The 26,075-nt window shown below is 34.8% G+C and overlaps 1 protein-coding gene across 1 annotated transcript in view; it reads left to right on the top strand.

Annotated features, from left to right (window-relative positions):
- The first annotated feature begins 6,895 nt into the window (after positions 1 to 6,895).
- The window catches only part of LOC101893308 (uncharacterized), a 205,223-nt gene continuing 186,043 nt past the window's right edge, over positions 6,896 to 26,075 (top strand). Inside the window, exon 1 of the mRNA XM_059131706.1 lies at positions 6,896 to 7,516. The gene's annotated coding sequence lies outside the window, so the exon portion shown is untranslated. The remainder of the gene's footprint in view (positions 7,517 to 26,075) is intronic.

Raw genomic sequence — 26,075 nt, 5'->3', positions numbered from 1 at the left:
AAAGCATAACAAGTGGAGAAAGATGTAAATGTTTATAAGTGTGGTTGTAAGATTTAGAAGACTTTCCAAAAGAATTTTAGTTTTATTTAATTCTTTGGTTCCTCTTCTATTGAGCTTACGAACTCGTCACTTGGGAAAAAAAATGTTTTTTGTCATAGAAGTTATTTTTTAAAATAACTTCTGGGGAGAATATCCCAGACAAAAAACAAGGGAACTGATGAGGATTGGTGGCTCTTTCCGAAACCTAGGTATTCCCTGGCTTACCCCCTGGTAAACATTACCATCGTTCTCCACTAATAAACAAACGTTGTTTTTATAAAAACAACAATAAAGGGATAAAGCCTGACCATTTTGCAACAACAAAATACTACGGTATCCCGAACAAACAAGCGATTCTGTTTTTGCAAAATATTTAGAGGTTGAAATGTACCAAAAAATTTTTTCATGATTTTGCTGTTGTTCTACACGTGGCAATTATAGACCAATCGAAGCGGAATTTAGCGTGGAATTAGAGTTTAGCGTTGGTCAGACTCCTACCATTTACTTTGATCACCTTTGACACGAATGATGGAATTCAAACGGCCAATGAAACCGTCACGCGCTACCCGAATGTTGCTCTACAGTATTTTGGCCCATTCCCGGCGAACCGCTTGCTTGAGGTGATCGAAACTTTGATATTTCTTAGTGCTAACTTTGCTTTCCAAAATAATCCAGACACAATAGTACAACGGATTGGTATCTGGAGATTTTAGTGGCAATTGTGCGCTGGAAGTGAGGCGAGGAACCTCATTTTGTAACCATTCTTGGGTGGCGCGTGTTGAGTGCGATGGTGCTGAGTCATGTTGGAATGTAAAAGATATGCGGATAAAATGTTTGCGTGCCCAAGGCTTTAATACACCCTCCAGAATATTTTCGAGATAATATTCGGCATTTATTCTGATGCCACGGCCGATTAATACGAGCGGAGAGCGACCATCGGATGTTATGGCTACGGCCCACACCATCACCGTTGCCAGCGCTTGCATTCTGGTGGCCAGCTGACCTCTTTGGCAAGTAAACACAATCATTTTGTTTGTTTACAACATCTGCTGATGTTGCTGTTTTCTTTCGTCCACATCCTTGACGTCGGGCTACGCTACCAGTATCACGGTAACGATAGCCCGACGACACAAAAGAGTTATTCACATTTAAATGCTAGAGAGCTCTAACGATAGCCACATGTCGTTTTGCAGCCAAATATAAAGAAATCACACTATCACGCTTGAATTCCATCACGAATAACTTTTTTCTGGAAAATTCTCACCAAAATGCTTTTGTACGCTCGTAAACAATATAATGAGCTGTCACTAGAATAATTTTAACAGCTGTCGGACGACTGGCTTAGAAATGACAGCAGTCTGAAGTTGGTTGCAGTTTTTTCGTCTCACCCTGTATAATATTTGTCTAGCTGAACCCGGTGCGCTTCGCTACCCCTCTTGATTTTATATACATTCAATTAATTTATCACATTTATTATTGTAACCAAATTCCGCCACACATTCTGAATTTCATTAGAATCGGTCATATATATCGTGTTTGGTGCATAACATCTATGAAGTCGGCCGAAATATATATGTTAGCTATACCCAAACCTCAACCGATTTCAATAGAACTTGGCAATTTGAATATAATTTGTGAAATTTATGTTTGTAACAAATTTAGTCACTCATGGTGGATTTCATTGGAGTCGGAAATACGTATCGTGTTTTGTGCATCAAATATGTGAAATCGGCGGAAAATATATATGGGAGCTATATCCAAATCTGAACCTATTTTAATATAATTTGACTAATTTATTTTCTAATCAAAATCTTGTCACATATTCCAAATTTCTTTGGAATCGAACATACATATCGTGTATGGTGCATAAAATACATGAAATCGGCCGAAAATATATATGAGAGCTATATCCAAATCTGAACCGATTTTAATATAATTTGACTAATTTATTTTCTAATCAAAATCCCGGCACACATTCCCAATTTCAATGGAATCGAACATACGTATCGTGTTTTGTGCATCAAATATGTGAAATCGGCGGAAAATATATATGGGAGCTATATCCAAATCTGAACCGATTTCAATATAATTTGACATATGTATATTCGTTTTAATTTCTGCAACACATTCCAAATTTCATTGAAATTAGAGATACATAGCGTGTTTGGTGCATCAAATACATGAAATCGGTCGAAAATTTATATGGGAGCTATATTCAAATCTGAACAGATTTCAATATAATTTGACAAATTCATTTTTGCTCCCAATTTCGTTACTTATTTTAAATTTCATTAAAATTGGACATACATATCGTGTTTGGTGCACCAAATACATGAAATCGGCCAAAAATGTGTATGGGAGCTGTATCCAAATCTGAACCGATTTCAATATAATTTGATAAATTTATTTTCGGATCAAATACCGTTAAAAATTTCAAATTTCTTTGGAATCGAACACTCATATCGTGTTTGAGGCATCAACTGAACGAAATCGGTCGAAAATATATATGGAAGCTATATCCAAATCTGAACCAATTTCAATAAAATTTGGGAAATCACTTTTTTAGCGTGTTTGGTGCATCAAATGCTTGCAGTCGGCCGAAAATATATATGGGAGCTATATCCAACTCTGAACCGATTTCAATATAATTTGGCAAATTTATTTTTGTTCCAAATTCCGTTACGCATTCCAAATTTGGAGACTGTATCTGTAATCAATTAATAGATATGTGCATACAAAATCTAAATTTTTGGGAGGTACCTCCGATTCTGATGCTATATATCCACTTCCAAGTAGAATTTCATAAATATATATAGCCTTTGTTACTTTCAGGCGATGTTGCAGTATACATGTACATTTTCAGGAAAATCTGTTCAGCGGTTTTCGAGTCCATAAATTACAAACAAACAAACAAACATTTTCCTCTTTTAGAGATATAGATATGGCCAAAATGTGCCTCATGGAAATTACAGTTTTAGACCCTAGGTCTCTTTAGACCAAATCCGTTTCAGGATATTTGATCCGTCATTCCGTCCGTTTGTATGTATATCTGGCTGGTGCGCCCGATAACTCTAGAAGGGAGTACCGATTGTGGTCCAAATATGGTATATCGAAATATTACTGTCAAATTATGATCGAGTTCGGAACATCCGATTCCATTCAAACTTGGTACATCATAGTTTTCAATTAACACAAGATCTGTTATAAAGATGGTAGAAATCGGACCTTTCCTTGTAGTACCTCCTCCGCAAAGGCTGGTGCTCCGATAACTCTAGAAGGGAGTACCGATTGTGGTCCAAATATGGTATTTCGAAATATTACTGTCAAATTATGATCGAGTTCGGAACATCCGATTCCATTCAAACTTGGTACATCATAATTTTCAATTAACACAAGATCTGTTATAAAGATGGTAGAAATCGGACCTTTCCTTGTAGTACCTCCTCCGCAAAGGCTCAAAGTTCTGAATAACCAAAACGATTATAAAATCCGAAATAATCATCTGATTCTCTTCATATTTCGCACATCCCATTATTTTCATTAACACAAGATCTACTGTAAAGATGTAGTATATCTGTCCACTCCTACTGGTACCTTCCCCACAAAGGGTCAACATTTGATTACCCATTAACCTCATAAAACGCGAAATTAAAATCCGATTACATTCAGACTTTGTACATCTCAATATTTCCATCAACACAAGATCTGTTATAAAGATTGTAGAGATCGGACCATTTCTTCTGGTACCTCCCCACATATGGTTCAAGATTTTGAAAAACAAAACGCGCAAAGAAATCGCAATTAGCATTCAACTCTCTTCAAATTTCACACATACAAACATTTTTGCTAACACAGGATCTTTTGTGAAGATTATAATTATCTGCGAACCCCTTCTGGTTATCTGTCATAACTTGCAAAATAAGTAAGCGATTCATTACAACCTGTTATATCTAAATATTTTTCTCAACAAGAAACCTGCGATGAAATTTTGCATCTTAAAGTAGAACATTCTTCACCATATCTACCGTTATTTTCTTTTCGGAATTTTTAAAATCGCCCTTTAATCCTGCCAATATAAGTGACCCTGTCAATTTATTGCCAATGTTCAGAGCCACTATTACGATGTCATTGACATATTCTTGAATCAATACAAACTTCTAGTTTACCTCTTCCAAATTTAGCAGTTATTATTACCAGATAAGTTCGCCCGAAATTTTAATACCCTCCACAATTTTGAATTAAATTTAAAAATTAAAAAAAGGCCGAAAATAGCGCTCAAGTAACCGCAAAAGTATAGGGGCTTTACAATGATTTGGTCCTGCAAAAGTAATTTTTTGTCATAGGCTGTAGTACCCATTACGAACTTTGATTATTAAATTTGAAAAAAATTCCGGTGAAAAATTTCGATAATATCATCCTAATACCAAATAAAGGGAGGTGCCATTGTATTCAACTTTGTTTACTTGTTCGATTTAGGAATTTGGAAATTTTGGGACCAATTTAACTATTATTTAACATCTTCGTGATGGGTAATTGAACTCCTCTTAGAAAATATATTTAAAGTAGGTCAATTTTTTTATATAGTCCCCATACCATGGTACCATCTGATTTTCAGTATATTAAAGGTTTATGTCCGAATTTCTAACCAAGTCAGCGGTCGCAGTTGTTAGTTTAACTCCTAGCAAAAATGTCAATAAGACTGCTCTTTTAAAAATCGCATTTAACAGTATCTTTGATTTTCGGTACTTTTTAACTGTAATTTGACATTTCTCTGTACAAATTGAAACTCCTCAAAAAAAAAAAAGTAGTTTATTTCTGCCGGCCAAACTTTTTATACCCTCCACCAAATACCGTCGAAAAATACCTCTCAAAAGAAATCCGTTATATAGGATCTTTACGAAGACGCTGATCTGTGCAAAATTTTAGCCTCCTATCTTAATTCGTTTTGACTGTAGCATGACTACAAGGGAAGGACAGACGGGCAGGACTTAACTTTGTTAGGTCTAAAATTATTATTTCAATGAGTTACAAACGGAATGACGAACTTAATATACCCTCCATACTATGTGTGGTGGAGAGTTTTAAAAAAATGTAGGTCCAAATTTTGATAATGCCACATATAAAAGCACCCTATGATTTCCACTATGTTGAAGGTTCAGCGGACATTTAAGATTTCGGGTTCTCAATGAGTTGATTAAGTCCTCGGGAAAAATATTCAATATAGGGTAAGTGTACCAGTAGTCGGCACTTTTAGGCTTTTCAATATTTTAATCTTTCGACATTCTGAGTGAAATCTTTCAATTGCAGAAAAATAAACTTGTTCAGATTCCAAATTTTGTTTAGTTTTAGAAATAATAAACAACAATTGAATTTGTTTTTATTAAATTGGCAAATCGGCACCATTTTCAAATGCTCGGCATGTCTATTTGTCAGTAGTCGGCATATGCTATTTCAGTAAAAAAAATATTATTTTGTATATATTTTTTATTTCAAATGTTAAAAAATAATGCTGTAATACTAATTCACAGTTTAATTAACTAATTTCGTTTTTAAATAGTGTTTTATTTAATTATCATTATAAACCAAATATAGGTAGAAAATCAAGAATAATATGGATTTTCAATTAAAATAAAAATTAGATTAGATAAAAAAGTACCTTTCTTATATTTGTAATTTGTGAATTGATCTTTTTCCTTTAGATAACCAACATTTTTTTTAAATGCCACCGCTATCTAAAACGTCAAATAGCTGATTTAAAAAAAAAAAACCTACTTAATGTCGAAAAGTTGGTCAAAAAGCACAAATTAAAGCAACTGCCGACTCAAAACTATTTTTTTAATTGAGTAGTTTTAGGATTATTTTTTAATACTTTTGTCAAGTTTTGGTGAAATAGGTCAAAAATGATATTTTTCTAGTAATCGGCACACCCTGCCGACTACTGGCAAATCTCTTTTTTTCTGTTCCTAATGACGCCACCACTAGTTTTTTCTTTACAAACAAGAACTATCGCACGGTTTGGAAGACACTCACTGACGAAAACCCTTATTCTCTCGTAATAAATGATCGGAGCTCATTGTTTTTTTTTACAGAAAGAGAGCAGAGAACACTGCTGACGTTTTTTTGCAATTATTTCATTATTTGGTCAATTCCATTTTTAGATATTTAAGTTTAAATTTCAAAACTGCCGACTATTGGGGCATGCCGAACTTAGGCGCACTTACCCTAGGTGTAATTCAAATATAACAGAATATCCAAAGATTTATGATTTTAAGCATTAACGATTTGGCCATGAGGATAGTTATCGAATAGTGGAGTGTATATAATGTTCTGCCCAGCCAAAAATTCAAACTCTCATAATTTAATAAATGGTACCCATCCTATTTCATCTTCTCGGTACTGTAATGCTCTATAATTAACTGCGGAAACCAACAAGTGATTTTCAGTTGCCCATGGTCATCACAACAGATGACCAACAACAGAGCTGTTTAGTTAACATTTCTGCATGGCTGCAAAAGGACAACTGTTAAGTGTGTATTTCCACATTTTACCCATACTCATAATATATTACTACAGCCTTTTAAAAACGTTTATATCGCAGTACAGATACAGTGACATTTCCGTAACATAACACCGACTGGCTGGTGGTGTAAACAATGGCTATGTTAAAACACATGTTTGACACCTCCTCACTCGACGAGGGTGAGTAGCATGCGCGTGTGTAAGTCTGCAAACAAAACAATGTTAGAAATTATGTTCTACAGATATTGTTTAAGATGTTTTGCGAGTCAACCGATATAAATCTCCTGTCGTACAATTCCATTCACAATTCAGTCAGTCAGTCACACGTGTACTTTCAGACGTTGCACTTCGAACAGAAATTCCAAACGGAACGTGAAACGTGGGTGTTTGCGAGCAAAACACAAAACAAAAGAGAAGAGTAAACCAAACAAAATAGGAAAAAAGGAAAAGTAATTGTCAACACAAGGCAAAAGTCAAATTGTAGAGAAAGAAAGAAAAAAAGTAAAATTGAAGCACAAAATATTAAAGTGAGTTAGTTGGAAGGGCCAACACCAAGCAACCAACCATCCAACCAACCAACCGATATCAAAGAGAAGAAGCAAACAAAAGTGAAAGTGAATTATATTCTTTGTTGTCGTTGTGGATGCTTTCACTTTCTTATATGTGTTTGCGAGTGTCTATTAAAGCCATCTGATGTTGATGATGGTAAAAGTGTTGAAAGTGAAATTGAGCTTGAAATCATAAAATAAAAATTGATAGGGAATTGAAAACATGTCATGTACAAAATCTGGACATAGTTGATTTCTTTTGAAGGTATATTAATCATACGCCTTGTGTACCAAACCCAGTGTGGCTGTGATAATTTAAGAAAAGAAAACAAAACGAAAGTGGAGGAATTTTAATGAATTTTTATCAATTCACGCCAAAGGATTTAAATCCAAACGAAGAAATCGAAAAGGTAATAGAGTTTACAATTTAAGAATTAATCCTTAATAATGTTCCAATTTCCTGAATTAAATTTCTAAATATTTTTGCTGTGTAATGCGACCTTCTCAAAATGACAAAAGGCAAACCATTTGTGTGTCCCGTGTGATGCTCGCTCGGTGGTGTGCGTGTGTGTGTGTGATATGTCTCATGTGACAAAATGATGCTTCTGTAATTTTAATAATGGAATATGTATGTTTTAGATCACTGAAAATCATGTCTCCTAAGTGAAGCGAAACGAATGAAAACGGCAAAAGTTGAACGGAACCGTAAATGATATGGGCTAAAGTCTGTGATGTGTTTGTCGGATTTTTTGTGTGCTCATTGGAGTTTTAACAAAGTTTTAATTGAAATGTAACATAAAATATAGAATTAATCATGATATGTTCTGTAAAATGAGACCGGAACTGAAGTGAAATTCAACAACCTTAACAAAAAATGTATCCTAATTTAAAATTTACACATTAAACTCATCATGTGTTTTCAAAACAGAGGGAGTATAATTATAGGTTTAAGTCCAACAAGGAAAGGATAAAAGTCGGGAGAAGGCAACTAAATGATATCCCATACCACTATGCATATTCAATAGTTCTATGCCAATAATCAATATACCAATCTTATCAACTGTGAGCTTCAAAATCGTATTGAATTGATATTTGGGGAGCTATACTTAATCTGAAGCCGCAGCGGCCAACTGCAGGATATCTTGTTCCATACATTCTGTCTACCTAACAATGTAATAAAGTTCACTACTTTTCATACACGTCCATATATTTTTGTGAACAATATGTAGGTCGCATTTATTATCCGATTGAGATGAAATTTTGCAAACAATATTTGTTTTGCCCAAGGACGAACCCTATTGTAACTGATGATAATCGGATCAGATTTAGATATAGCTCCCATATATCTTCAACCGATTTCGGGTTAATATGTTTCATCGGATCTTGTTTTTAAGTCCCTCACATTCGTAACATGCATTCGACAACAACGATATTTGTATATATTATATATTGTATATATTATAGAGCTCAGAAATACCTTTGCCAAATTTTATCGAGAACGGCTAAAATTTCAATATAGCTCCCATATATATCCTTAATGCGATTTCAGGTTTATTGTGCAAATAATGACTAATATCAGCCCAACTGGAGTGAATTACAGGACGTACGTTTCCATTTTGTGGAATTCGGCTCCGATATGTATTTCATACTCTCCACCATAGTATGGAGGGTACATTAAGTTTGTCATTCCGTTTGTAACACCTCGAAATATACATTTTAGACTCCACAAGGTATATATATTCTTGACCAACATACAATTCTATGTATATTTAGCGATGTCCGTTCGTCTGTCCCTCTGTTGAAGCCACTCTAGCTTCCGAACAAAATGAAGTAGGTTGATAAAATTTTACTCAAGTGTATATTATGTCTGCAGGACATTTGGTATTGAAAAGGGTGCATGTAGGTCCACGTTTTTATATAGCGCCCATATAATGGTACCTCCCTATTTTCCGTACTTTGGTGATTTGAGCTACATTATTCACCGTATTTGTTTCAAATTTGGTATTTGCAGTTCGTAATGTATACTACAGCCTATGACAGGAAATTGTCTGTGTAGGTCCACGCCTTCCTATACTCGCCATATAACGGCACCCCTCGACATTCGGTACTTTGATGATTTTAGCGACATTAATCACCGTAATTGTTTCAAATTTCGAATTTGTAATTTGTTATGGATACTCCAGCCTAAAATTTCCTGTGCAGGTCAACGTCGTCGTATATATACGGCTATATTCGGTATTTTTATACCCTACACCGCAAGGTGGTCAGAGTATTATGTCTTTGTTCATTTGTTTGTAACAGGCAAAAGGCAACGAGATAGACCCATAGTTCCTTTTGATGATCTGCATAGAATCACATTCTGAGTCGATTGATGCATGTCCGTCCGTCTGTCCATGTATTATTGTAAACAAAGTACAGTTCGCAATTATTGCCCTATCCAGATGAAATTTTGCACAAATCATTTGTTTGGCCCAAGGTCAAAATTTAGATATAGCTCCCACATATATATCTATCCCTTTTATTGTGCACCAAACGTGTAATATCAGCCCGAATAGTATTTGATTTTGCACATACAACCAAATTAGGCCTGAAAATAAGTATGCCAAATTTGATCGAAATCGGTTCAGATATAGCTATAGCTCCCATATATATTGTTCATCCGATTTGTTATTTTTGTCCTTCGCAGCCGTAATATGCACTCTGTAAAAACAATATTTGGGCAAATATATCAAATACAGCCCCGAAATACATTTACCAAATTTTATCGAGATCGGTTCAGATTTGGATATAGCTCCCATATATAACTTCGTCCGATTTATCTTGGATTGTGCACCAAACGTCTAATATTTTTAAAAATGGGATGAAATTTGGTACTTAGGACCGAATTGATTCTAGAAGCTAGTATGTCAAATTTGGTGAAGATCGGTTGAGATATAGCTATAGCTCCAATATATACTGTTCATCCGATTTGTTATATTTGTTACCCACAGCCGTAATATGCACTCCGTAACAACGATATTCAGGGAAATATATCAAATACAGCTCAGAAATATATTTGCAAAATTTTATGGAGATCGGTTCCGATTTGGATATAGCTCCCATATATATTTTGATCCGATTTCAAATTAATTGTGCACCAAATGGGCAATACAAGTCCGAATTTAAAAGATACAAATGCTTCGGCATATTTAGTCCTTTGAACTTTAAATTACAATTATAATCATAGTGTGTATGAAGATTTGAAGAGATTTTAGCGGATTTTAATTTTTTGAAAAGGTTTGAGCTAAAAACGTGAAATTTAGAATGGAAATCAGGATTGAGGAGCAGGGTGGATGTAAAAGAGGAGTTTTGTGTACTAGTGTGAACTCATGAAAAGTACTAAACGGCACTAAATTTGGCACACTTTGAATAGGGAGGAACGGATGGAGATGGAATCCTGAAATTTTATATTAACATTGCTGAATGTACTAAATTTGTAAATGGTACTAAATTTGTACACTTTTAATTTTGGGTTAACCGGTAGAATTGGAATTCTGAAATTTGGAAATAAGTTTACTATTGCATTGTAGGATGGGCTATGTAGGTAGTTTTGGAAATTCGTACTTATGTTTACTAAGTGGTACTAAATTTGGTACAATTTGGATTTGGGTAAACCAATTGAGCTTGTATCCTGAAATTTGTTGAAATGTAGGATTGGGATATGGAGGAAGTTTTCGAAATGTGTACTTATGTGCACGAAAAGTATTAACTGGTAATAAATATGGTACACTTTCGATTTCGGTGAACCGATAGAGTTGGAATTCCGAAATTTGGATTATTATTGCATTGTAGGATTGAGGTTTTGGAAATTCGCACTCATGTCTACTACATTTAATACAATTGGGTGAACATTTAATACAATTGGGGAATCCTCAAATTTGGAATTTAGATTACTGTTGGAGTGTAGGATTTGGATATAAAGGCAGTTTTCGAAATGTATACTTAAACTAAACTGAACTAAATTAACGTGAAAGAATACTGCTTGCGTGTAGGGTTAAGATTTGGAGGTGGCTTTGGAAATAAGTATTAAGAAGTACACAATTTGTTATATGGGAAAGTGATAGAGGTGGAAGTCTAAAATTTGGCATTATAATCACCTTTTGTGCTGTTTGGTTAATACTTGGCTGGGGATTTGGAAATACGTACCAATTAGTAATAACTTTATTCGTGCGAACTACTGCAACGCAGAATTATTGGTGAGTGCGCTCTTATAAAGTTAGCCGAAGTCCAGTTTTTAAGTCAAAATTATGTAACACCTCGAAATATTGGTCCCCCACATGGGAACCAATGCTAGCTCGCCGAACTGAGTCGATCTAGCTATGTATGTCCGTCCGTCAATGTTAATTTGTAATTAAGCCTAACTTTTATGTAAGGAAATACGAAAATTTCCACTAAACCGCGAATATTTTTAATCCCAGCCAGACCGTAAAGGTGACGCTGATAGCCAAGACATCGGATATATAGCAAAATAGATCTTATTTATTCTGCTTATAAGTCAAGAACCGCTGACTAAAAAATCTAAGAAAATTCCCTAAATACATGGCAATAAAAAAGTAAATATTGTTTGTTATATTATTTATATTTATACCCTACAACACTATGTGTTGGGGGTATTATAAGTTTGATTGGGCCATAAATTATGTAACACCACGAAATGTTGATTTTCCATATAGGAAACTATATATGAATCTTCCTATCTCGTCGAGCTGAGTCAATCTAGCTATGTATGTCCGTCCGTCCGTCTGTCCGTCTGTCCATGTTAATTTATAATCACTCCACAGGTCGCAATTATAGTCCGATCCTCACGAAATTGAAAATGGTTGTGGGGTTGTGATCAGAATAGAACCCTATTGCTTTCGGAGATGATCGCATAATATTAAGGGTTGAAATGGACCAAAAACTGAAAAATTTCGTGATTTTGCAGTTGCTGTACAGGTCACAATTATAGACCAATCGAAGCGAAAGTTAGCATGGGGCTAGAGTTTTGGGCTGGGCAGAAGCCTTCCAATTTTGATAAATAGCATTTGTGATAAATAAAAGTCAAATTTTCCATTAAACCGCGAATGTTTTTAATGCCGACGAAATCACAAATAGACGAACAGGTCAATTCTGACCGTTACGTAGATAAAAAAAAAATAGTAAAAATATCGGATATATATAGCGAAATATATACAATGTGTACATACAAAGGAAGGGGATGTTAGCTAGAATGCTTATATCTCATGAATGGCTGGAACGATTTTGACAAATTTTGTCAATTCAGAATGCCCTCTTGGCATACATGTATAAAATCTAAAAAAAATCGCATAAAAAGATGTCAATAATGTTGTTAATATATGTTTTTTAGTATTTTGTGAAATTTTTTTATTTTTTCATATTTTTTATCGCATGCAATTTTTTCAATTTGACTTATAATATTGAAGTGTACATTTTGTAATATTTTTTCACCTTACAACACAGGTTGGGGTTATTATGTACAGGTTGAAATTATCGTCCAATCATCACGAAAATTTTCTTAAGTGCAGGGTTAGGATCAAAAGGGCTAAGCCTATTGGTTTTAAAGATGTCCGCAATATATTTGGGGTTGAAATGGACCAACAACTAAAAATGTTCCGTTATAAAAATCACAAATAGAAACCAAAGGACATGAAATCTCACATGAAGTTAGAGTTTAGGACAGCGGGTAGAATGAACCGCTACTTTTGTGTAAAAAATACCAACATTACTTGCAAGCGATATCAGAAATACACAAAATTCGAAATTCTGGATTTTTATGCTGATTTCGTTGACGATTATAGCCAAATATCGTAGACAAGCAAATCATATATGTGAGACTAAATTTTGAGATACATAGGGGCCTCTTGCTTTTGGAGATGATCGGAAAATAATTAGGGGTTCAAATTAATTGAAATTGAAACCAATTGACACGGAATTTTGCGTGAGAAGAGAGTTCAGGGAAGGGAAGAAGTCTAGCATTTTTGATGACCATTGGATTATATATAGCTGCAAAATGGACCACAACAACTAACAGCACGACGGAGTGCCTAAATATTGGGCAAATAACCCTGGTCAAAATGCTAGGGGTAATATCTGGGCAGTGCACCGTGAGAAAATTTCAAAATCGAAATCTTTCAAAATGGATTTGGATATAAGGGGGCTTCTAACATATTGTAGTGTTGTAGGGTATCACATGGTCTGGCCCCGCACGACTATAGCCTTTGCTTACTTGTTTTATCATATTTTTTATCGCATGCGATTTTTATACCCTACAACACTATGTGTTGGGGGTATTATAAGTTTGATTGGGCCAAAAATTATGTAACACAACGAAATATTGATTTACCACATAGGAAAGAATATATGGATCTTCCTATCTCGCCGAGTTGAGTCGATCTAGCTATGTATGTCCGTCTGTCCGTCTGTCCGTCTGTCCATGTTAATTTGTAATCAAGCTACAGGTCGCAATTATGAACCAATCGACGCTAAAATTAACATGGAGTTAGAGTTTAGGTGTGGGCAGAACCCTACCAATTTGGGTCATCGGTCATCGGACAATAATTAGCGGGTAAAATAGACCCAAACTTTAATGTAAGAAAATAGAAATATGTCCACCAAAATGCGAATATTTTCAATCCCAGCCAAATCAAAAATACATTAAAATATCACTTGTGACCATTACAGTGGTGCTAATAGGCAAGAAATCGGATATATAGAAGAATATGTACAATATATATGTAAAAGAATTGATCTTATTTATTCTCATTATAAATCAAGAACCGCTGGGCTGATTTTCACAATTCCCATCAATCCGAAATGGTCTCTTGCCACAAAACGATAAAATCTAAGAAAATCGCGGAAAAATATACCAAAAAAACTTGAATATCTTTTGTCGATTTTTTTCAATTTTTGTCATATTTTTTATCGCATGCGATTTTTTCAATTTGACTTACAATTTTGAATTGCAAATTTTCTAAATTTTTACACCCCCCAACACTACGTTTTGAGGGTATTATATGCCTATCGCAATTATCGTCCGATCCTCACGAAATTTTGCATGGGGTAGGGTTAGGATTCTGACCCTAATGGACTAAAAAAATTATTTGTTTTTTAATTTTGTAGTCGCTCAATAGGCCACAATTGAAAACTAATCGACGCGGAATTTCGCATCAGAAGAGAATTAAGGATAGGGAAGAAGTCTAGCATTTTGGATGACTATTGGATTTTATTTAGCTGCAAAATATACCACAACTTTCGTGTGAAATTGTTTTGAATACTTAACAACACTACGGAGTGCGTAAATATTGGCCAAATTCTCCGGGTCAAAAAACTAAGGGTAATCTCTGGGCGGGGCTCTTTGACGTTATTTCAAAAACGAAATCTTCCAAAATGGATTTGGATATAAGGGGGCTTCGATCTTATTCTAGTGTTGTAGGGTATCACATGATCGGCCCCGCACGACTGTAACCTTTGCTTACTTGTTTCAATTTGACTTACAATTTTGAACTATACATTTTCTAAAGTTTTTCTACACTTCGATACACTATGACTTGAGGGTATCAAATATAGGTCGCAATTATCATCCGATCCTCATGAAATTTTGCATGGGGGAAGGGTAAGGGTCAGAATTAAAGCTATTGTTTTTGAAAATGTACATTGCACAAAATGGCCAATATCAGCCCCAATTTCCCGAATTTCGGCACAGTTGACCGAATTTTATCTAGAAGTAAGTACTTCAAATTTGGTGAAATTCGGTTCAGTTATAGCTATAGCTCCAAAATATATGTTTCAACAGATTTGGGGTTTTAATCCCCTTACAGGCGTAATATGCACTCCACAACATTGATCTTTGGTATCAGATCAAAGGTTTAGATTTGGATGTAGCTCCCATACATATCTTTTTCCCATTTCAGGTTTATTGTGCACCAAATAGCTAATATCAGCCCACATGGATAGAATTTTAGTACTTCCGACCGAATTCAGTCTAGAAGCAAATAAATCAAATTTGGGAAAAATCTTTTAGATATAGCCATAGCTCCCATATATATGTTTAATCCGATTTAGTGTTAAAGTCCCTCACATGCGTAATATGTACTCCACAACAATGATGTTTGATACCGGACATCAGATATAGATCGAAAATACCTCTGCCAATTTTTATGAAGATCGGTTCAGATTTGGATATACCTTCGATATACATCTTCATTCGATTTATTAATACGATATATGTTATATCAGCCTAAGTTGGACAGATTTTTTTCATATTCAGCGAAATTTTTCCATTTGGTGAAACTCGGTCTGGTAGATCTATTGGCCCAATAAATATGTTTATACCCTACAACACTATGTGTTGGGGGTATTATATGTTTGATTGGGCCAGAATTTATGTAACACCTCGAAATATTGGTTTCACATATAGGAAAGAATATATGGATCTTCCTAGCTCGCCGGGCTGAGTCGATCTAGCTATATATGTCCGTCCGTCCGTCTGTCCGTCTGTCCATGTTAATGTGTAATCACTCTACAGGTCGCAATTATGGCCCGATCTTCACGAAATTTAGAATGGAAGGATTTAGGGGTTGAAATGGACCAAATACTGGAAAAATGTCGGATTTTGCAGTAGCTATACAGGTCGCAATTATAGACCAATCGACGCGGAATTTCGCATGTAGCTAGAGTTTAGGGCGGGGAAGAAGCCTACCAATTTTGATGGTCATCGGATAATATTTAGCGACAAGGTTACTTCTGAACTTTACATTGATGTTAACATACAACAAATCGGATATATAGCAAAATATGTGCGATATATATGTCTATCAAAGAAGATATGCTTGAAAGATCTCACATATGTCGAGAACGGCTGAACTGATTTCCACAGTTCTCATTAATTCAGAATGGCCTCTTGGCAGGAAAGAAAAAACGTCTAAAAAATCGCATAAAAATATCTCTCTAAAGATGAAAATATTGATTTTGTAACATTTTTCATATTTTTTCAATTTTGTCATATTTTTGGCAAATTTTCATTTTGAATTAAACATTTGGTAATATTTCTACAGCTAACAAAACTAAGTAGTTAGGATATCAGAATATCATATACAGATCGCATTTATTGACCGATCCTTACGAAATTTTGCATGGGTATAAGATGAGGGTCAGAATAGAAGCCTACTCTTTTTAGATATGATCGCAATATATTTTGTCAGCAGGTCGTAATTATCGCCCGATCCTCACGCACATTTGAATGGGGGTTACCGGACATTGCAAAAGCCAAGCAGTTTTGGATGGCCATCCAAAAATATTCAATGTGCGAAATATTTGCCAACTTTTGTAGACAAAATACGAAAATGTCCATTCCAGTGAATTCAAAAATACAGGAAAGACGCACTTCTGACTATTTCGTTAACGCTGATTTCGTGGAAGAATATAGTTAAATGTCTGTATCTCATAAAGATGCGTTTCAGTCAAAAACCAATAATAAATGTTAATCTTTTGCCACTTCTGACAGACTATAGGTCTTTGGGAAATATTGCTTCCTCATCTAGGAAGACCATTTACCAATAAATTGGAAATGAGCAAATTAGTTTAAGTTGCTATTATTCGAAAATTAGAGAACGAAAACTGATGGGTTTCTTTTATTATTTGTCACAATATCTTGTGGAATTCTTTCGAGTATCTCGCCTATATAAACTGTATCATTTATTATAGTGTTGTAGGGTATTCAACGGTCGGCCCCGCTCGACTGTAGCCATTGCTTACTTGTTTTAATATAATTCTTATCAAAGTCATATCATGCACTATACAGCCATGATATTTGGTATTAGAGCTATGAAGCCTCTGTCAAATTTGTTGGAAACCGATTCAGAGTTGTATATAGTTCCCAAATTTTGACTACTCACATAAATTCCCAATATAATTTTTTTACGGGAGCTCTACTAAATACGCAGGGTGGTTATAGGCCATTCCTCAACACAATTCTTTTTTATGGCGCTATCCTCATACGGTGTTAAAAGACATTTGTTAAACTAAATTGCTCTTATTTAATACATGTGCATATATGTCAGACTTCTCCTGCAAATTACTATTTAAGCCACTCATCTTTTCAGCAAAAACGCTCAGACAATTTTCTAGAGTAACATCTTGAATTTATTCCATCCGTTTAAAGTATCTATGCAAGAACTTTGGATGACCATTTGTTTTATATCCCACATCGTCTCACATTATTGACATCGATTGAGCCATATGTCCCTAAGGGCCAATATAAATGGTATTGTTGTTGTTTTTGTTGCTGTTGTTTTTTTTTTCCTTTTTCCAAGCAAATAGACCATAGGAAATTCTGTTGTACGAAGGCATTTTATATTTATTAAAACAAATATACCCTTATAAACGCCTCTAACATATATACAGGCACACACACACAAACAAAGTCGCTAGAATGCATAAAAAATGAACTTATAACCAGTGTTGGGGGATTTTTTTCATACCCTACATGACTGTGTGTGTTTTAGGGGGTAATGGCATTATAAATTTATGATTTTGTTTGTAACACATAAAATTTAACGAGAAATACCACTCGTTGGGGATGCTCGTAAAACGTAGAATCATCACTAGTTATCTGCGAAATGTAAACTAATTTTAGCCCTCAAAATTCCTGAAAATAAATCCAAAATCTGCATACATAAAATCATAAACGACGAGTGACTTCCTGTCTCATCAACGCCCAGAACCAAGGGTTGGGCAAAATTTTTTGAAATTTGACAATTAGACTTTTTTTGGGAAAAGTATACTAAAAAGTTCCAAAAAATGTATTACGGCTAAAATTTCATAATTTAAGGGCTTTAATTATAAAATTTCATCATTAATGCTAGTCATCACAAAATGTAGATTTCGAAAATTGTTTATTAATTTTTTTTTATTAAAAAAATGTCTAAAGTCGGGCGGGGCCGACTATATGACATCCTGCACCACTATGCATATTTAAAAGAGCTCCCGTAACAAAATAATTTCTTTGGCTTTAGAGCAGTTATAGTTTTGTTTCAGAGGGAACTAATAATCGATTTTCCCTAAATTTGACGCAGACATTTTAATCTTTTATGCCAAATAACATTGATATCGAGTGCATGATATCACTTGAAGAAGGATTATATTAAAACAAGTAAAAAAGCAGTAAGTTCGGCTGGGCCGAACTTTGAAAACCCTCCACCATTTGGAACGAATTAGAAAATTTTCAAAAAAATAAAACCCAATAAAAATTCTTTTAAAATCTTTAAAATATCTAATATAGGAAGGTGCCGATATATGGGGGGATATACGATATTGTGGACCTATAAAGACAAATCTATGTCTGCGTGTAAAGTACCCACAAGGAACACCTTGTATGGATTTTCAGATATTTCCATTGGAAAAAGTGGCTAAAATCATCAAAATACCGAATATAGGGGAGTACCGTTATATGGGGAATATACGCTATTGTGGACCTATATAGACAATTCCGTTTCAGGGGTAAAATGCTCACTCAAAGAACTCCGTGTGTGGATTTTCAGACAATTCTCTCTCAGGGGTTGAAGTACTCACAAGGAACTACTTGTGTTGATTTTAAGACAATTCCATTGAAAAGCGTGGCTAACATCATCAAAATACCGAATATCGGGTGTTACAGTTATATGGGGGATATACGATATCGTGGACTTATATAGACCATTCTTTTTGAGGAGGTAAAATGCCCACAAGGGACTCCTTTTGTTGAATTTCAGACAATTCCATTGAAAAATGTGGGTAAAATCATCAAAATACCGAATATCGGGGGTACCGTTACATGGGGGCTATACGATATTGTGGACCTATATCAATAATTCTCTACCGGGGTATAAAGTACCCACAAGGAACTCCTTGTGTGGATTTTCAGACAATTCCATTGAAAAATGTGGGTAAAATCATCAAAATACCGAATATCGGGAGTACCGTTACATGGGGGCTATACGATATTGTGGACCTATATAGATAATTCTCTACCGAGGTATAAAGTACCCACAAGGAACTCTTTGTGTGGATTTTTCAGACAATTCCGTTGAAAAATGTGGGTAAAATCACCAAAATACCGAATATCGGGGGTACCGTTACATGGGGGCTATACGATATTGTGGACCTATATAGATAATTCTCTACCGAGGTATAAAGTACCCACAAGGAACTTCTTGTGTGGATTTTCAGACAATTCCGTTGAAAAATGTGGGTAAAATCATCAAAATACCGAATACCGGGGGGTACCGTTACATGGGGGCTATACGATATTGTGGACCTATATAGATAATTCTCTACCGAGGTATAAAGTGCCCACAAGGAACTCCTTGTGTGGATTTTCAGACAATTCCGTTGAAAATTGTGGGTAAAATCATCAAAATACCGAATATCGGGGGTACCGTTATATGGGGGATGTGCGATATTGTGGACCTATATAGGTAATACTCTACCGAAGTATAAAGTACCCACGAGGAACTCCTTGTGTGGATTTTCAGACAATTCCGTTGAAAAATATGGGTAAAATCATCAAAATACCGAATATCGGGGGGTACCGTTATATGAGGGATGTACGATATTGTGGACCTATATAGATAATTCTCTGTCGAGGTATAAAGTACCCACAAGGAACTACTTGTGTGGATTTTCAGACAATTCCATTGAAAAATGTGGCTAACATCATCAAAATACCGAATATCGGGGGTACCGTTATATGGGGGCTATACGATATCGTGAACCGATATAGCCCATCTTCGAACTTGACCTGCCTGCGGACAAAAGAGAGATCTGTGCAAAATTTTAGCTTCTTATCTTAATTCGTTTAGACTGTAGCGTGATTACAACAGGCGGACAGACGGACGTCTTAGAGTTTTACGCTGATCAAGAATATATATACTTTGTTGGGTCTAAAATGATTATTTCGATGAGTTACAAACGGAATGACGAACTTTTTTGGTGAAGGGTATAAAAATGTACATCGGAGCCGAGTTGCACAAAATGGAAACATTAATCCCAAAATTCACTACATTTGGTCTGATATTAGCCAATATTTGCACAATAAACCTAAAATCGGATTAAAGATATATGTGGGAGCTATATTTAAATCTCAGCCGTTCTCGATAAAATTTGGCAAAGGTATTTATGAGATATCAGGTACCAAATATCATCGTTGTCGAATGCATATTACGAATATGAGAGACTTAAACACGAAATCAGATGATACAAATTATAGGGGAGCTATTGCTATATCTGAATCGATTTTCTCCAAATTTGATGTACTTGATTCTAGACTGAATTCGGTCGAATGTACCAAAATTTAGGAATTGTTGACAGGTATGGGACCTATATCCAAATCGGTTCCAATCTTAAATACATTTGGCACTGGTGTTTCTGAGCTCTATAAGATATCTGGTACCAAATTGCATTGTTGTCCAATGCTTATTACCAATGTGAGGAACTTAAAAACAAAATCGGATAATAAGAGCTATATCAATATCTGAACCGAATTTCACCTCTATTTGATGTACTTGCTTCTAGACTAAATTCGGTCTAATGTGCCAAAATTCAGGTCATTTGGACTGATATTGGCCATTTGGTGCACAATCAACCCGAATTCGGTTGAAGATATATATGGGAACTATATCCTAATCTGATTACCGATTACCAATTTCAATAGGGTTCGTCCTTGGACAAAACAAATGTTGTTTGCAAAATTTCATCTCAATCGGTTAATTAGTGCGATCTGCATTTTGCTCACAAGAATACATGGACGGACGGCCGGGCGAACGGACGGACTCACATGCATAAATCGACTCAGAAAGAGATTCTATGAATATCCTCAAAAGTAACTACGAGTCTATCTCGCTTCCTTCGCCCTGTTACAAACAAATGCACAAAGACATAATGCCCTTACCACTATGTGGTATAGGGTACAAATAGTCTTTGTTGGTATTTGAAATAGAGATGTGGAGGTGGTTTTGCAAATGTGTACTATAATTGTACGAAAAGGACTTAATAGTACTAAAATTGGTATTGGGTCTGTGGTTAAGATATGGAGGTGGTTTTGGATAAGTGTACTATAATTGTTCGAAAAGTAATGAATGGTACTAATTTCGGTCGTGGTTACAGGGATTGAGGTTAGATTCGGAAATTTGATATGGATGCCACTGTTAGTATCTGTCATTGAATGAAGAGGCTGGTAATGGATATGCTTACTGTAATTGTACAAAATGTTGTAGTGGGTGAAGCGATAGGGCTCAAATTTAATATTCCGGTCTCTGTTGGTACCTGGAATTGAGATATGGAGGTGTATTTGGAAATGTGTACTATAACTGTACGAAATGTACTAAGGAGTACTTAATTTGGGATTTGTTAATAGGGATAAGGCGAAAATCCCGAAATTTTAAATTGCGGTCTCTGTTGGTATCTGTTGTTAAGATCTGGTGATCATTTTACAAATGCGTACTATAATTGTACGGAAAGTACTAAATATTACTAAATTTGGTATTGGGTGAAAGAATAGAGGTGAGGTCCAGAAATTTGACATAAATGTCACTGTTGGTATCTGTAGTTAAAATGTGGAGGTTGTTTGGAATGTGTACTATAATTGTTCGAAAAGTACTACGTGGTACGAAATCGGGTATTGGGATAGGACTGGAATCCCGAAATATGATATTGAGGTCTCTGCTGATATTTGGGATTGAGATCTGGTCGTGGTTTTGGAAACACGTACTAAATTGTTCGACAAGTACTAAATAGTACTTATTTTTTATAATAATATTTATAATACTTATTTTTATTACTGTTAGTGTCTAGAATGGAGAGATGTTGTACAGAAGAGCATTATGTTTTGCCAGTCTTAAGGCTTGATACCCACAATCACGATGTGGACAAAACTAAATACTTTGCAGAATGGTGCTCTAAGAGTAACTTATTATAAATTCAAAAATTAAATCCTTTCTATTGGGAAACTTTGCTAAGACCTTTACAATCGTAATTATTGAGTTGTGATATTGCAGGGTGCTACTATAAAACGTGCTATGGCCATAAGAATTCCAAAATATCAAATTAGAGTCAGGTGGCTAAAAAATTCGGTACGGACCTTTAAACCACTTTAAATGTGCTGAAACAGGAACCCGGTTCATATATTAATTTTGAAATTACAGACAATACAGAGGCCAAAACCTAGAAAATACCTAAAATATACACCACCATTAAGGGTTAAAATATTCTAAGCACCTTCAAACACTTCAAATTGGATGGTATGTACAACATTTTTTGAAAGGAAATTTTTAACCCATTGAGGTTTTAAAATTCCAAATTACCGCCACATCCTTCGAAAATACATAGAATTGGTCTGAACTGCTATGTTAAAATGGTCAAATAGGTTTCCAATGGAATTTTCTCAAAGTTAGTTTTTAGCTATCTATACAGGTCCTCGCTTTCCTATAGCCCCCATATAGTGGAAATTCCAAAAACTCGATATTTTCATGATTTGGTCAATAGAGCTATTTAATATTTAAAGTTCATAAAATGTACCATCCTCTGTGGCAGGAAATAATCTGTGTGGTCTCAGGTTTTAATATAACCCTCATGTAGAGATCCCCCCCGACATTTAGTATTTTGATGATTAACGACACATTTATCAACAGTTTTTCATCAAAACTAGTTTTCACAATTTTCTAGGAACAGATTTTACATATACCGCTCAAATACTGGACTTCGGCATTAAAAAATACATTTAAAATTTTCATTTTCCAAGTAGTGGAGGGCCAAACTTCATTTTTTTGGTAATATTTGTATTCGAAAAAGGCCTTTCTACTATTAAATTTAATAGCGAGACAAAGGTTGACACAATTCTCCACTGAATCTCATGATATTGGAAATCAGTATTGAGTGAAGATCTTGTGGGTATAAAAAGTATTGTCACAGTGATTCGTATTTGGAATCCTCTTACATATGGGCCTTGCGCAATTTTGCTATGCGCTTCCTTAAAATCTAGAAGCTTTATTTATGGGATCCCTACAACCTCATTTTTTGGTCAATTCCCCATATTTCCTAAATACTTAATTATGACAAGTTCAAATAAACGGAAAAACTTAGGGAGGGAATCTTAAGTTTTCTTATCTTTCCTTGCAAAAAAAAAAAAACGTGCTTCCCATTCCTTCGCAAACACTTAATTTGGTTTTTCCCCTTCTAAAACATAATGAATTTCCTCCGAAATTAACATTAAATTTTCCAAAGAAAATAAACTCTTTTCGCTTTTCATAGTCAGATTTGTTATCATTGTTATGTTATCATTCTGCTATCATCCCAAAAACATTTTCTAAATATTCGGTAAATATTTATTCCCTGAAAAACGGATAATTGCGACCATGTGCATGGCATGTTAGATGGATGACTTATCCTATCACATGAAATGGTTGTTGTGGTAATCCTTTTGTTGGAATTAACAAAAGAGTTTTTGGTATCCAGTGACAAATTGAAGAACATTTTTGGTATTCTTCAAAAGATCAAACCGAACAAAATGTGTGAGTGACAAGGGATGGAATACATCAAAATACTTGAGATAATTAAAACAAGCAAAAAAGTAACTAAATTCGGCCGACCATTCCAATGAAACTCTTTAGCTCTTTTGAGTCTATTTGTTTTCTGTTGCGGTGTAAGTTCTTGCTCTTTTTGGAATTTTAATGGCTTTACCCCGAGCTCATTTGTCATACTTTTCGAACCATTTCTGCCGTTGTTGCTGTTTTCTTCCATCCACTTCTTTGATGTCGGTAACGGGCGATGATACGAGATACAAAAAATTTATTCACATTTAAATGCTGGAGTGCACTAACGATAGCCAATTGTTGTTTTCCAGCCAAATATAAAGAAATCACACTATCACGCTTGAATTCCATCACGAATAACTTTTTCGTGGAAAATTCTCACCAAAATACTTTTGTACGCTTGCAAAAAATATAAAGAGCTGTCACTGGAATAATTTTAACAGCTGTCGGACGAGTGACCTAGGAATGACAGCAGTCTGAAATTGAGTGTAGTTTTTTCATCTCACCCTGTATTCATATATAAAATTTTGAATGCATATAAAATCATAGCGAAGGGCACCGCGTTAAGCTAGTCAAATTATATATACCCTCCCTTTATGTTTTTAAAACATGGCGAAAATCTTCAAAATAACTAAAGGCCGCATGTACGGTTATATAAGGGCTATACGAAAACGTGGACCTATTTGGCCCATATATGAACTTATACTGACTATTTTATTTTAACCTCTGTTAAACTAGCAAACACACTTCACATGCTTTACTATATCTTGCTTTTTGGCTGACGCTGAGATACACACAATTAGTATCACCTTTATTAATTATTTTGAAAATAAGTTTTAAATAGCAAATTTGTTTTGACCTTCAGGTAATGCAAATGATAGCTTGTTAACATTGGTCGCATTTATTATCCGATTGAGATGACATTTTCCAAACAACATTTGTTTGGCCCAAGGACGAACCCTATTGAAATTGGAGATAATCGGTAAAAATTTAGATATAGCTCCCATATATATCTTCGTACGATTTGCTTTTTATTGTGCACCAAACGTGTAATATCAGCCCGAATAGTATGGAATTTTGCACATACAACCAAATTAGACCTGAAAATAAGTATGCCAAATTTGATCGAAATCGGTTCAGATATAGCTATAGCTTCCATATATATTATTCATCCGATTTGTTATTTTTGTCCTCCGCAGCCGTAATATGCACTCTGTAACAACAATATTTGGGCAAATATATCAGATGCAGCTCAGAAATACCTTTGCTAAATTTTATCGAGATCGGTTCAGATTTGGATAAAGCTCCCATATATAACTTCGTCCGATTTACCTTTTATTGTACACCAAACCTCTAATATTTGCCCAAATGGGATGGAGTTTGGCACATGCGACTGAATTGAGCCTAGAAGCTAGTATGCCAAATTTTGTAAAGATCGGTTCAGGTATAGCTATAGCTCCCATATATATTGTTCACCCGATTTGTTGTATTTGTTACCCACAGCCGTAATATGCACTCCGTAACAACGATATTCAGGGAAATATATCAAATACAGCTCAGAAATATATTTGCAAAATTTTATGGAGATCGGTTCCGATTTGGATATAGCTCCCATATTTATCTTTATCCGATTTCAAATTAATTGTGCACCAAATGGGCAATGTAGGTCCGAAATTTAAAGATACAAATGCTTCGGCATATTTAGTCCTTTGAACTTTAAATTACAATTATAATCATAGTGTGTATGATTGAATTCTCCCATAAAAACTTTTAATTGTTATGTGGAGCTCTACTAAATTAGCAAAGTGGTGTAGAATATCATAAATTCGGTCCCGCCCGACTTTAAGACTTTCTTTACAGGTCTCAGTATGCATTTCACAATTAAAAATGGTATCATATTTGGGTATCGTCTAAAATTAGATATTAGGAACATTTGAATTTATCTGTAATTTGCAAATGTAAAATTGTGATATAAATGGTCATTTCAAGGAGTTATAAATCTCATGACAAACTTAATAAATTTCATTATATGACAAAACATTTTAATCTGAATGGGAGAGGACGAATATTCTGAATTAATAACTTCTATCAAAGCTGTTAATTTTCGTCAAATATGATTTTGATGAAATTATTAAATATTCTAATGACTGCTTCTTTACCCAATACAGCAACAGTTCAAACTTGTGAAATATTTTCTACCTTATTTAAGTAAATATAATAACAATATTTGATATTATCTCTATGGCCACAATACTATCGAAACTTTGGTCTGCAACAATTAACTCTAACATTAAAGAAAAGTAAAAACATATACACTTCTACAATTGGTCTGATAATTGTTACAAATCATACACTATTTCCATTAATT

This window comes from Musca domestica, unplaced genomic scaffold (genome assembly GCF_030504385.1).
Source record: "Musca domestica strain aabys unplaced genomic scaffold, Musca_domestica.polishedcontigs.V.1.1 11, whole genome shotgun sequence".
NCBI classification, from domain to species: Eukaryota; Metazoa; Arthropoda; class Insecta; order Diptera; family Muscidae; genus Musca; species Musca domestica.
Note: the sequence above shows the minus strand (reverse complement) of the source record. Positions and strands in the feature narration are given on the sequence as shown.